The sequence below is a fragment of the Aythya marila genome, assembly GCF_965140915.1.
Source record: "Aythya marila genome assembly, chromosome: Z".
Lineage (NCBI taxonomy): Eukaryota > Metazoa > Chordata > Aves > Anseriformes > Anatidae > Aythya > Aythya marila.
The window spans coordinates 83031562-83044610 of NC_139080.1; positions in this window are offsets into that span (position 1 = coordinate 83031562).

Consider the following 13049-nt stretch of genomic DNA (forward strand, 5'->3'; position numbering starts at 1 on the left):
TAGCACTTGGCTTCTAAACTCTCCTTGCCCCACAGCTGCAGTAAAAATCTCAGCAGTCAGAGGTTTGGATTCTCAAAAGTAGTTTGGGCAAGTTTTATGCAAATCAGCAGAAAATACTTATCAACTATGGTGTTGAAACTCTCAGCCTAGTGTCACACCTTTTTTCACATTTGAACACAGCTGGAAGGTCATTTTATATCTATGAAGCACTGATTAATCTAGAAAAGTTAAAATCTCTTATTTTACCATCAAGTGCCATGGAAAGTTGGGAGTTGTTAGGCTTGGAGACTTTTCCTCAGTCACAATAAAAAAGAGACATACCTATTATTATACATTTTTCTGCAGTCAAGTTCAAGACACTTATGATAAAGTATTAAAACTTACACTGGCTGAAACTTTCTGAAATGTTTTGCTAAAAAAAAAAACAGGTTTAATGAGAGCCAAGTCAGAGACACCTTCCAACACTTCCAAAACACAGTTTGTATCAAACTTGCAAAAAAAAAAAAAAAAAAAAAAAAAAAAAAAGAATAAATTCCCCATTAGAAACAAACAAACAAACAAACAAACAAAAAAAAAACTACATATCTTGATATGGATGAAATAACAGAAAACAGAAAGTAGAAGGAATAGTTATAATGTAAGACAAGCAAGAAGGAGAAGACAAAAGGCCACATTTTTGTTTAGTCTGCCTGAAGGTCATGAAAGCATAACAAAGACAATCTACAGAAACCAGCAGTAGTGTCAGACATGAAAAGAACCGGGGAGAGGGGTCCAGAAGACATCTCTGAACTTTTTAATGTGATAGTGGCCTGTAAGAACAGTTTTTATGGAGAGGAAATATTTAAAATTCAGGCCAAAAGGTACTAGAGAAGTGGTCAGGAAGGTGGATGTTAGGATATTGAGACTGAGCAATTGGATCAAGGGTCCTGGAGATAAGGGTCCGGGATCAAGGCTTCCCCCACCACAACCACTCTCCTCTGACACACACACACACGTTTGGATTTCCTTAGGGCATCACAGGGGCTTGGCTTAATCCATCTTTCTTCCAAACCTTACTCACTTCTTCTCTCAATCTAGGGTGGTGGCAGGGAAAAAGCATACTGAAAGTTGTTCCCCACCAGCTGCCCAGCTGATGTCTTGGAAGCAGAAAGAGCCAATGGAGCTCACACAGGGGGAAAAAGATTTTTGACTGTGAGTGTCATATATACATAGGTATATATAAATGTCTATTCTGAACCACCTAGGGACAGAAAATATTGCTGCCCACTAACGTGAAGCAATCAGCATCGCCTACACACTGAGAGCAGAGATCTTGGCAGCATCCATCATGGGAGAGAGCACGCAGAGGAAGGTTGGCAATAACAGGGGCTTGGAGTGTGAGGTACGGCAAGGTGATCTGCCTCCAGCCATGAAAAATCTACTTCTGAAGGTCAGGATAGCGAACAAACCTCAGCCATTTCCCACAGGCCCTCACTTCAGTTGTCACAGAATAAAGAAAGCTGCATGAAGTGGCTGCAAACATGCCAAAAGTCCCCTGTGGATCTCGTCTTCTTTTTCTTCTGCACATGGAGAACTACTCCTTTTCGATATCAGAACTGGAACCAGACTGGAAAATAACAGGATGGGAACATCACCTCCACATCCATCTTGTTGGATCTGGATACAATAAAGAGGTTGTGCATTTAGAAGTTAACACGAAGGGGCATGGTTTTAATAACTGCTGAAAATGTTCTAATGCTGGAAAGATGAACTTGTAGGCATTGATATCCACATCCTCGAGCTGACATTAAAGAGAGGAATTTCAATTATTTTTTAAGTTATTCACTTGGGAAGCCTGTTCACGTTCGACAACACAAACCAGAGATGTACTTAAACAAGTGAGCATAACACTGAAATTAAAAACCAGACTACTTTTTCTCCAAGTACCTTTTTCAAATGGCACAGAGAAATTTACACAAGCTGAAGGAGCCTCTGCATTTAATTCCTGACGGCAATGATATTTCCTCAGCTCAGCCAGCAGTCTGGTCAGGTACTGCTGAGTCAACCTACTTCTGAGACCTTCCTTGCTTGCTAATGCTGCACATAAACCTTGAGATGTCATTATTTTGCTGCTGTGAATAAGTCTTGCAGGTTTACTGCAGCTTGGAAGTAAAAGCTTAAAAATCCTCAGTGTCGTGTTTGCTCTCTCTATAATTCCAAACATGAAATGACAATTCACTTAATAAAGTGGCTTCTCTTCGTAACATTATTTCTCCCTGGTTCAGGTATTCTCGCTGCTATCTGAGAACCCTAAGACACTGAATTTCATAAAACATTGAAATCTAATTCGATTTTCTGCAGAGCTATCATGGAGAGTCAAGTCTGTCATGCTGAGGCTTTACACCATCACAGATTTTTATAACTGTGCAAGCCTCAGAAGATCTGCAGTGCATGTATTAGACAGAAATGCTTTACCTTTGCTGCTGGTTTGTCTCATGCATCTCACATGCTGCTTCCAGAAGAGACGAGTGTATAAAAGTCCAGAGGGACTGTCTCCAAAGGTGGCCTACCAAAAGTATCACCCTGGGAGAATCCGATTTCCCCTGGGAATATGTAGGCAAGGTGGGAAAGAAGAGGTGAAGAAAATGAGGCAAGTGAAATAACATATTCTGCACAGAAGATAATGGATATAAACCAAGCATGAATAACCTTAGTCCAGAGTTATGAAGATATTCACGGACGTCATCTTCTGGAAGGCCTGTCTTATGGGAGTTGTGGAGGGAACACGAAACAGCCCAGCTGATGGGGGGCTTGATAGCTGCGTGCATGGAATTACACCAAATTAAGTGTGGTTCAATACCAGGGCAATGGCCTTAATAATTTAGTTGGTAACCTCCACTCCCACACTTTCACGTTTCGGTGAAGATAATTGTTCACTCCTGAGAACATAAAAATATGATGTCTATTGCCAAATGTTGCCAAAATCCTGAGCAAAAAAAAAAAAAAAAAAAAGCCAGAATCAGTGGGATGACTGGTATGATCATACATCTCATGCATCAAAAGTATGTTCCATCAGCCCACATTGGACAGTCTCAAAGAAGTAGTAATATGTTAATTACATATGACATTAATATATGTTCAGTTAAGTATTATTTCATTATAAAAGTAACAGTGTGGAAAGAAGGGAAGGGAAGGGAGGGGAAGGGAGGGGAAGGGAAGGGAGGGGAAGGGAGGGGAAGGGAAGGGAAGGGAAGGGAAGGGAAGGGAAGGGAAGGGAAGGGAAGGGAAGGGAAGGGAAGGGAAGGGAAGGGAAGGGAAGGGAAGGGAAGGGAAGGGAAGGGAAGGGAAGGGAAGGGAAGGGAAGGGAAGGGAAGGGAAGGGAAGGGAAGGGAAGGGAAGGGAAGGGAAGGGAAGGGAAGGGAAGGGAAGGGAAGGGAAGGGAAGGGAAGGGAAGGGAAGGGAAGGGAAGGGAAGGGAAGGGAAGGGAAGGGAAGGGAAGGGAAGGGAAGGGAAGGGAAGGGAAGGGAAGGGAAGGGAAGGGAAGGGAAGGGAAGGGAAGGGAAGGGAAGGGAAGGGAAGGACTTCCCAGCCCTGCTGCAATAAAACCGCAGCCACTGCTCTGGTCTAACAGGCTTTTTGCTCCTCTGGCAAAGCCACTTGAAGCTGTCTGAGCTGCAAGTGGAACTTATTTTAAGGTGAGATAGGCACTTTAATGGTTGTAAATACAATTACAATTACTTATGTTTTACTCTGAAGAAGGATTTTTACACAATTGGATTAAAATAGTCTGGGGTACAAAAAGTCATGCTACACTGCCTGAATAATTTAATACTAGCAGCTGTGACCCCCAGCACAGGGTTCTGCTCTGCTGCACGTACTGCTCACCCATCCTAAACCACGTTTGGGTTACTCATGCTTACTAATGCTTTCTGTTCAGTAGTTCAGGACGGTGCGTAGACCACAGTTGTTCCCATGTTTGCTTCATTGTTGTTAAAAAGGGAGCTTTCTACTAAAAGGATGCCTTATAAAAATAAGTTCCTTCAGTGAGACAAATAATGACACAAAACCCTGTATTCTTCTCCCATTACCATTAATTTTATATTCAATTCAAAATGAAATGTGGATGCCATGGATGTTAAAGGCACTTTCTCCTTTTTATTTATTTATTTATTGCTTATGGAATATGTTTTTTCATGAACTGACCTGTTCTTTGCTTTCTTTAATCTCTTTCAGTTATGGAACAATATAATTACATCGTAATTTTAAAATACTTTTCCAATTTGCTTTCACTTTATATCAAATTACAACATTTTACATGTAGAGTATTTTAGAACTGAGAGTTCCAAAGATTTTTGGGAAGATGCCAAAGAAAAATGTTTCAGCGTCTTCCTCACAGAATAAACACAGTATTGTTTTCAGCAAAACTCAGTTTCAAAGTAACCTTATTGCAGTCTTCAGGAAAATGTCCTTATGAGGAAATTCATGACGAGGATCATAGCTTTGCTTTTGCAGAATAGATGTGCTTGCAGACTGCTGACCGTGTGGAATCCTGCAACTCTTTGGGTCTTTGTGTGAGTTTTGTATGGCATGGCAAAATGCGCCGAGTTAGATTAATAAATGCCTGCAGTGATTTTTTCAGCTGTAGCTCTTCCACTTCAGCCAGAGCAGACAGAGCTTCCAAGCCAGCTCGTGCCTGCTGTGTTTGCCAAGGAAGATAAAACAAGCCTGCCTGCGAACACCCTGCCTGCACGCTGTGCTTTGTGCAGGTACAGCAGCACCGGGGCACGCTGCTTTGCACAGCACTGGGCACTGTGTGGGCTGGAAGCAGCTGCTGCCACCAGGCCTCCGGAGACTTTTGTTTTGGTAAAAGTGCAGCCTGGAAGTTCATGGGAAAGGTCTGTCCTGACAGCTCCTCCTCCCAGCTATGGCTCGAAAAGGTTCAGGGGATGTGTGGCTGCTGGAGTCGAGTGCACTAACACCTTTCGCTAATTGGTAATCTGCTCTTGAGAAGAAAGGCTTCGTTTCATCAATTAAGCAACCAAGGACTATGTGAGATGTGTCTTTGCGGGTGTCAGTAGTCTCCAAAACTAATAGAACTGTCTTTTCATCACTTTGAGCAATAATTTTAGGAAGAATTTTTTACCATAGTAATAATATTACTAGTAATAATAGTAATACTGCTAGTAATAATAGTAGTAGCAGTAATAATAATAATAGTATCAACCTGATTGTGCTAAAATATGCAGGAGTTTGTGTTCATTGTTCTAACCAATATCATGTTTGAGAGGAAAAGTTTGCAGCCAAAGCTATCTTCCTCCCTCTTCCCCCCAAAAATAAAACCAGCATTCATATAAAGCCAGAAAAAAAGTCAACCCTTCTTCGGTTCCACGCAAATCACACATACTCTTACAAAACATGCATTAAATCACAACATATTAAAAACAAACCCCAGAACACCATCACAAAGGAGGGAGGGCTCCTCCTTGGCGATATTCTGAACCTCTGCTGCATGTCCGCAGGAGCCTGTTTGACCCAAAATATCTTGGCAGGGAGGCTGGCTCCTGCCGTAACTCAGGTGGAACATTAGAATGAGTGCTGAAGGTCTGATGGAAATTTTGGATGACTTCAGGAAAGCTCCAAGGGTAACAGTGGGTTTGTCCATGCCACAATCCTTCTGCATCAGACAGGTCCATGTTTGTGGCAGGCAAGTGGCGGTGCTGCCCCTCTCCTCACCTGCCCCAAAAGCAATTTGCTAAGAAACTGATTTTATTCAAATGAAAAGCTTCCTAGAAGTACTGAAGGCTAAACCCTTTCTATTTTCTTTCCAGACTCTTTGCCCTCCTCATATGCCTTGTGGAACGCTGGAGAGTGGGAACATTTCCAGCAAGTGCAATCAGGCTTAATGCTTCCCATATATATGAGCTTATTAGCTCTCTCTTAATTACAGCTATTTGCTACTAATTGTTATTATTTACAATGGCAAACAAACCTTCACATTTTCCACATCCACACCTTCCAAAAAAGCCAGCATTTTCAGCCTTCCAAAAGGCCATAGAGGAGGGGAAAAAAAAAAATTGTAAGATACACTTGTTCAAATAATGAATTCATATTATTACTTTTTTTTTTTTTTATTTTTTACTTTTCCCCCCATAGGGCTCTTGTCTTTTATGCAGGACTGTTTACTAACAGTAAACTTCTGCAAGCTGACAAACACAGCAAATGCTCCTCTTACTTCCTCATTCCTCATTACCATCCATTCCCAGGAAAGGCACTGGGATAACAATGAAGAGCGCTGAAGCTTCAAAGGTCCCTCAACTTCAGGTCCCACAAATACACGACTCCTCGGCTCCTCATTTGATGGCTGCAGTCCTTTGCAACCCCCATGTGCCCTGCTGTGATGCCGTGATGCTGTGATGACACCTAAAAAAGGCAATGCCACTGATTCACTAACAGCAAACATCCCAGGCAGCTAAGAAAGTCCAAATTTTAATGACAAATGACCTATTTCTGGGGTTAGCCCTGTAGCCATCAGCTGCAGGAAACAAAAGGCTGATGTCCTCCTCTTTCCTGTTTATTATTATTTATTAACAGCTGTTTAGTTCAGTCACTACAGAGTTCATTTAGAGTCTAGGGGCATCATTTCCTAAAACTGAAAGCCACTAAGGATTAGCAGCACGCTGAAATGATACAACTCAGAACATCCCCCAGAGCATCCACTGTAGTAAGTCGGACCTTCCTTGAAATGATCTGGTTAAAAACCTGATTACACGCACAGAGAAGCAGGGACCTTAATTAGTTGCTTCTCCCAAAACACCTCTGGTTAGTCTGATGCGAAGGCATCTTCAGCTTGTTAACTGAGCATACCCAATTATGCTCAATTAAGACGTTTTAATTAATCATAGTTAATTACACTTAACTTAAAGCACACGAGAAGCCCTTGTTGCAGTTCCTTGCAGGCGTCGGGGCAGCACTGCCCTCCCGGCAGCGTTTTGGAGCCAGGCCACAGGCAGGCCTTGCTCAAGCCTGAATCCTCCCAAGCCCTTCATCCTTGACACATCCAAAACACTGCAGAGGATCACATTTCCTACTCCATCCCTTCACACATGGTCTTATCAAAGGCCTTGCCTAAGCACTACATCCCAAAACATCCCAGGGAATGGACTGATTAATTGGTGCAACATGTTCAAGGGGCAGGGCAAGGTTTCCTGAAGGCTTTCCAGAGATGTAGCAACAAATACCCCAAAACCTCACTTCTCACTGTATTCCTCTCCTGCCTGTGTTTTTCTTTTGTGTGTACCTTGCTAGCAAACTGACCTGGAGGCCCGTGGTGCCAGGCCCAGGTCGGAGCTTGCACTGCAGTCCCACAGCTTGGTGGTGTGAGGCCTCAGCACGAGGTTTTTCAGGCACCATGAAAAAAGCAAGAGCAGCTATAACAGCCTGGGTGAAAATACTGCCTGCGCTTTTTGCTATAAACATGATTTTGCTGCATTTTTTCCCCCTTTCTGTGCCATTAGCTAACTATACTGTTGCCAGTCCTGCAGTGAGAAAAAGGGTTAACTCCTTTCCACCTCCTCTGGGCTATAGCACTTTGGAAGTGCTGAAGTCTTCCCCCTGCTCCTCCCTTGGCCTCCACCAGTAACAGGAACAGCCATAACCTGCAGAGCTAAGAGAGTCAGAGGCTACTGACCAGGAGCTTGGAAAGGCAGGAACAAGCGTGGTGGAGACATCGCTAGAGCAGACAGGCAGGTCCCAGGTGACCACAACTGAAGCTGCTAATTTCTGAAGTAAAAGCATAGAGTGAAAGTTATGGCTACAAAGTGCTACGAGATATCTGTCGTCGTGAGGAGCCACACAGACAACCCAGAGAAGACTGAAGTGGAAAATAATGTTGGCAGAAAGAGAGGACAAGTGACAGAGTAAAAGCTCGGGAGGTCACAATACAAGCTGTCTGTAAAGCTGTGCTGTTGGAGGCTCTGGGGTGGCCCTGAAGAAGAGGGGTTGCTCGGACTCGTTGAAGGCAGGAAGAAGCTCAAGGGCAGCCAGAGCAGGATTCTTCATCATTTACAGTCAACAGGGTTGGCATGACTGTGGCTGGCTTATTGCAACTTTTAATTCAAACTCTGATCCTAGTTAGTGCTAGCGAGATCAGAAATCTCAAAGATTACAAATAAAAACAGACTGCCACTGCTTTATTGCTATTATTTCAGTATCATAACTGTACAGAGTATGGCAAATCTGTAGTCCTGTGTTAATTCATTAATGTGTTCTTAGTAAGTGAAATCCCTATAGACTCATTATCTTGGATAGAACTGGGCAAATCCCAATATAAATTTAATCTGAATATTGGCTCAGATTGCAACTTATTTTTCCCCTCAGCTGAAAGTTCCCATTGGGACGGTGGTGGTGAAGTTCCCATCAGGAAGTTCCCATCAAGAGGGTGGTCATGCACAGGAACAGGCTCCCAGTGAAGTAGTCACTGCACCAAGCCTGTCTGAATTTAGGAAGCATTTGGACTGTGCTCTTAGGCACATGGTCTAAACTTTTGGGTAGACCTGTGCAGTGCCAGGAGTTGGACTCGATGATCTTTACTGGTCCCTTCCAACTTGGGATATTCTATGATTCTATGATCAGTTTTGGGGTGCTTGCTTCCAGCCAGTCCCCAAGGACATGAGTACACATCCCCAGAGAGACATATACAAAATTGTTTTACCAGGGGAATCCAGACAAGTTATACTCATTCAGAAGACAAAATGCAATTTATGTCCAATCACATCTAACTGGATTTCAGAAGTCAAAAGCAACAGGTGAGAGTGAAGACACAGGTCATTCCCAACGTGCAGTGCTGAAAAAATAATCAAGCTTTTGCAGAAAACTTAGTGTAAATTTGCCAGGAAATTTGACTGTGCGTAATATGGAAGAGGAGACACACTATTGATGCAATATGTGAATGTTCCTCATTATTTTAAGGGAGAAACTTTGTATTGTAAAACGACTACTTTCCAGACCTAGTGGCTGTCTAGGATGAGCAACTGGGATTGGTAAGCAAGTTGAACCATTCTCATGCTGCTCTGCAAACTAAGGAGTGGGGAAAAAAAAAGGAAAAGAAAAAAAAAAAAAAAAAAAAGAATGATGAAGGAAAGCATGTACAAAAAGCTGTGATTTACACTCAGAATAACCAAATCATGCCACCATGTAAGGAGACAGCTTCTTTGGAATACCTAATACCACTTCAAAAAAGAAAGTAATTTCATGACCATAAGAGTTAGTAAGAAAGTAAAAACTTAGCAGGGACTTTTATTTATTTATTTATTTATCCTTTCTTTTTTCTTTTTTTCCTTTCACATGTGCTAGGATGCTTTTCTCCATTAGTAAACCTCTTTTCTGTCAGTTATGCAAACTGCTTGGTCTTAGAGCATGTGAGAGTGAAGTGCAGCCTCTTTTTGCACAGAAAGGGGTATTGTGGCCATGAGCAGCAGCCTCTCCCACAGAAAAAAAAGAAATGTTGGCATGAACAGGGGGAGCCATACGAGAAACACACAGAGAGGGAGGAAAAGAGAAAGTGAGGGAAGATTACAGGGAGATTTATAGGTTGTGCATACGACGCCGCTAAAAGCCCCACAGAACTCCCTACAATGCCGCTTGAGTCACTAACAAATTGAAGCACTTTATAAAATTTGCAGCTCTTCAATAATTTTGAATCGCTTTAAAGTGCTCATGCTCCAAACCGCGAAGTCTTTCTTAACGACCGCAGATGTATAAAAGGCACATCATCAAAATGATGGTAATCAGCTCCTTCAATCTCAGGTGTAAAATTGTTCTGTATTTTTCCCTTGTCATTTTTGTTATTCACCAAGTGCAAAAAATAATAATAATAATAATAAAAAGAAGGTCATAAGGATGAGAGGAAAAAAAATGCTTTTTCAGATTCCTATGCAATCAATGTTCAAAAAAATGTGTGGATTAAAAGAAATTCACAGTTATCTTTGGCAAGGTTGACTAAGCTATTATAGACTTTCTTTGTTGAATATGCACCCCACGAACACAAATATATCCATGAAGGGGCTTAACAATCTCCAGAGATGTCTCCAGACATAACGATAGTGTTTAATGGTCAGGAGAAGATGCACACTTTGAAGCATGTTGTGTCAGGTACTGAAAGGTGTATATGCTAAATATGCTAATTTTAACATTTTTTCCAATAACTTGCACCACACAGCAGAGAGCAGTATTGAATTGTCTAGGTCAGCTCTTCACAACTAGCAGGTTGTGTGAATAGTTGATATCTCAGCTTAGCTACTAAGCCTAAAGAAAATCAGTGTGTGGGCAAGGAAATTTCATAATGGCATGAAAGACGTGAAAATATTTTCAACCTCAGTTAAAAAGTATAATTATGTAAATACAAAACTCTTATTAAGAAAAAAAAAAATGGGAAGATGGTTCAGCTTGTGTACTTAAAAAAAAAAAAAAAAAAAAAAAAAAATTAAACCAAACTATAATAAACTATAGTAAACTAAAATAGAATAAACTAAACTAAACTAACTTTTTTTTTTTTTTTTTTTTTTTTTTTTTTTTTTTTTCCAGAGGTGTGAATGTGACTGAAGTATATTTTAGCCCCCTGAGCAGTTTGACATTTTTGGCTATTATTCTTTATTAGAGCAGGCTTTTTCTTGGGCTGCTCGCTGCTGAAGCACAAGCAGATGTTGCCAAGTGTCTGCACTTCTGCATACGCTGTTACTGCAAAAACTTCTCGTGCCTCTGAAGAGAGACATCCCGCCGAGGCTTGTTATAATGCAGCAGCACAATGTGGTACACAGGCACCCTCATGCCTAGAAGATCCGAAGCCACAGGAATCGCTGCGAGGAGAACTGAGCACCTTGCTAGGACTGGAAGCAGAGATTTTTATTTTCTTTTTTCCTTTCCAAACGAGCACAGTGGGCCAGCTACAAACTAAATGGGTGCAGCAGCTCAGAGGACACACCATGAACCCAGGGAGGGCTCAGACCCCTGGGGAACTGCTCCACGTGGTGCAGATCAGTTTCTAATGGGATCACCCTTGTTATCTACAGTGAGTTTGAAGCCAGCATTTCACAGTAACATGGGGACTATATTTTACATCAAATAACATGATAAACCCATCACTAAATCATAATAACTAATAAAGGTTTCAATTCAAGTTTCCTTTTGAAATTAACCAAAATCCATTCCTTTTGAGTCAGCAAGGACTGAAAAAACACTGACACCTGGTCTGCTCACAAACCTCCCATCTGCCTAGTGTGTAGAGCTACATTTTTTTTTATCAGTGAAATGCAGGAAGCTGGTGCCAGAGCATGCTGTCGGTGCTAATTCACTCAGAGCACAAGAAAACCGTGGGAAGAAGCACGACCAGAACAGGAATCCTGCAGGAGACTGCCTAAGAGAAAAACAGGTGCATGACTGAGCAAATAACATTCATCAGGTGTCCCAAGAGTTTAGAAACAGTGCTGAGACAGGCAGCTGCTCCAGGAATCGGGACAACCAAAGTAACTCTGACACAGACGTGGGGGATTTCATGCCACCACCCCCATCTTGACCATGAGGTGTGTGTGTGTGGGGGGGAATCTGGCATCTCTTGGGCTGTTCCTCGTCCTTGGGGCAGTGTCCAGCCTGAGATAAGGGGGTGGATTTTGGTCTTAGCAGCCTTGGAAGTCACCTTGGGGAGAATTGGAGCAGGAAGCTGGAATGGGTCTGACACTGCCATGCCTGAACATAGGACCGATCTGTGTCTGATCTCCCACATTATGATCTGGGTATATACCCAGGTTTAAAAGTATTGCAAATTGTGACTGGGCCTCAATACAGAAAGCCTGTAGGCTTCTCCCGAGGTAGGCAGCTTTGACAGCTTTGCTCTGTGCATCTCTGTCTTCTAGCTATGCAGTGGTCTAATATTTGCCCACTAAAAAAAACTATTGACATTGCTAATTCAGATTAATTGTGAATGGAAACTTTATTTTCCATTCACAGCAATGGAAACTTTATTTTAAAACTTTTTTTTTTTTTTTAATTGAATGCCATGATAGAAGTATATTAAAGCATGTTAATTATTTTAAAATTTTCTAAAGGAAAAGTCATTTGCATAGAAAGGATTTTTCATGTGCAACAGCAGTATTGCTGGTTCCTGTCCAGCCTGGTGTCTAGCAGGACCCCAGGTCCTTTTCTGCAGAGCTGCCCTTCAATGGGGTGTCCCCTGGTGCCTGGGGTTGTTCATAACCAAACACAGGACTCTGCCCTTCTCCCTGTTAAATTGCATGAGGTTAAATTTGCCTCCATGCTCCCTTTCCTGCTGTAGGTGACCACTACACTGTAAGTGTCAAATTCATTGCCTCATTGCTAATCCTGGAGATGAAATGGTGGTGAAAATAAATACGTACATAGATGTAAATTATTACACATGACCAGCTAGGAAAACTCCTCTGAGACAGAAGGTCACTTACAGACACAAAATTAAACCAGGATATTACTCTTGTACATGCAACTTCTGTATTACTTTTCCAGAGGCCTTTCTTTGTAATCCCAAACCATGAAGCAAGCTGCATGTCTCGCTACAGTGTGATGTCAGCTCTGGGGGCTGCCTCCTGAGAAGAGGTGTTTTGACTGTTGCTCACACCAGCAAGGATTTGCAGGAAAAAAAAAAAAAAAAAAAAAGAAAAAAAAAAAAAGGCTGAGGAGCTGTCTTTGCCCATGGAGATGCTCCAGCATGTGGCTAGATTTCAGCCCACCATCCCCATCCTCTTCACTTCATCAGCAATTTACCCTTTCCTCAATTAATTTGTATTCTTCAGGCTTTGATTTTCTTATGTTTCACTTACAGCAATCAAAATATGCTTCCCTGGTGCTGCTTCTAAAATCCAGTATTTTCACGCTGGTGCTGCCACATGCCACTTGTATCTGAATACAGAATGATGAAACCACCAGTAAATAAATATGTTCAGTCTCTACCAGTAGCACTTTCAACTACAGCAGAACATGCTTTGAAACACATAAGCACTAGCAGGCAAAATTTATTTCAACATTTTGACATTTTTATTTTTTTT